Genomic DNA, 2,408 nt, shown 5'->3' with positions numbered 1-2,408 from the left:
GGAGAGGAGAGGAGAGGAGAGGAGAGGAGAGGAGAGGAGAGGAGATCATAAACTTTATCTCAGGTAATTATGGATGTCAGGAAAGTTACCAGTTCTAGGCTAAATAATAATTATGGTGGTTATAAAAAAGAAAATAATTTTCTAAATGTTTGTTCAGAAAGTATCCCAAACTAGAGTGGCTTGTTCTTTACATTTCTTTAAATACATGCAAAACTTAGGGCCAAGTTTCTTAAGTATTCATTTGCATATGGATATCTCAGTGAATGATTCATACAAATAGGCTATGGTGAGAGTGTTAAAGAGAGAACTTTGTAAATCAGGCTCAGAATCTGTGACAGACAAACCTGTTTAGATTAAAATCTGTGCTTATTTTTTGTATCCATCTGGATCCTTTTCTTTCAGAGCCAATTTATTTATGTATTTATTTATTTATTTTTTCCCCATTTCTAAAGGCAATTTAGTACAAGCGGCAGTTTTTAAATAATTCCTCTTTCAAATACTATTAGCTGACTATAAAAGAACAAAGCTGAGTTTAAAGCTTCTCTAGTTTGCCTAAACTGTAGAAGTTAACAGCTTATTTAGTGAGATGGGATGGTTGATGTAGTAGCTGTTCATTATTCTTCCCCATATTGCATTGAACATCAGAGCTGTGTGGCTTTTTTTGGCTATGGTACTTGTCTATGACTGACTGAAGATGAGACTAAGAAGAAAACCTAAAATCTGTTTGTGACGCAATGTTAAGAAAGTTCTGAAAACCCTGTTATCATGTTTACACAGCAGTCTGCACACACAGTAAAGATAATAGCTTATGAGAGTGAAAGATGAATGATTACTTGAGGAACTGGCATATCTATACATCTCACTATAGACTGAAATAATGTATGGCTAATACTTTTCAGAAAATCATGAGAGAATCCTAACAGGTATTTTTCATAGTTGTGAATTTATGGTTTGTAATACAGCAGATTACTGTTTCAAAGTAACTACAGTCAACATACTGAGTGGGTAATCAAATAGTTCCTCCTTAGCTTTCTTCTTCTGAATTTCATATAAATTTTTAATTAATGCCTTACATTACTTGAGCTTTTATGCAATTACATGATAAATTATTCAGATTTTGATGTTATGCTTTAGACAGATGTTAAATCAAAGAAGTTAATGATTAAACATGTTTTAATAGATTCGCCAGTATAGCTTTTACTTGCTTTAAAAGTAGTTTTGATTGAATGTTAGTGCTTATGAAAGTGAAAGGCTAAGGACTATGTTTTGAAAGACTCTGACTATAATCATACAAATCTGTAGACATTTATGAATTATATTCCATAAACATCAACTAAGATAAAAAGGAATTAAATTGCATTAAGTATGACATTTCCCTCACAAAGCCTAGAAGACTCCAGAAATAACAAAATATAGGACACCTGTTAGCCTCTTCCCAAAAGCCATGTAACATCCAAAGCTAGACTCCAAGCTTTAGACATGAAATTTCCTCTGCTTCTAAATTATAAATAAACCTACATTAAAGTGCAAATCCAATATTTTATCCCCTTTTTCTGTGAGCATTATGCCATCCAAGGACTGTTGCAACTACAATTCTAGCTACACCTTCTCGTCAGGGCTTTTGTCTGGAAAGTAGTGTGATTTTGTGAAAATAGGATAGAACGCAGCAGAGCTTTTGGACCAGTTCCAGTTCAGATTTCTTCTGACTGTCTAGATCCAACCCACTCAAGAAGCTTGCATCTTGGCTTCCTTGTGAGATGGCGTTGGATCTAGGACGTCAGATAGAAATCTGAAACTGGAACTGGTCCAAAAGCTCTGCTTGCGATTCTATTTCCATATTTGTTCACCATCACACTACTTTCAGACAAAAGCCCTTGACGAGAAGGTTTTTGTAGCTGAATTTAGTTGCCTGCAACAAGTCCTTGGCATATGCATTAATGCTCACAAAAAAGGGATAAAAATTGGATTTGCACTTTAATGTAGGTTTATTTATAATTTAGAAGCAGAGGAAATTATCATGTCTAAGTTCTGGAGTCTCTAGCTTTGGGATGTTACATGGCTTTTGGTGAGAGGCTCCAGGATTGTCCTATATTTATAGTTATTTCTGGAGTCTTCTAGGCTTCTGGTGAGGCGAAATTGTCATACTTAATGCATTTAAATTCCTTTTTATCTTTAAGTTGATGTTTATGCGAATATTAATTCATAAATGTCTTACAGATTTGTATGATTTATAGTCAGAGTCTTTCAAACCATAGTCCTTAGGCCCTTTCACTTTCATAAGCACTTTAACATTCAATCAAAATACTTTTAAAGCAAGTAAAAGCTAATACTGGCGACATCTATTAAAACATGGATCATATACTTCTTTGATTTAAACATCTGTCATAAAGACATACATCTCTCTTCTT

Source organism: Coturnix japonica, chromosome 2 (genome assembly GCF_001577835.2).
Source record: "Coturnix japonica isolate 7356 chromosome 2, Coturnix japonica 2.1, whole genome shotgun sequence".
Classification (NCBI taxonomy): domain Eukaryota; kingdom Metazoa; phylum Chordata; class Aves; order Galliformes; family Phasianidae; genus Coturnix; species Coturnix japonica.
This window is presented reverse-complemented; position numbering follows the sequence as displayed.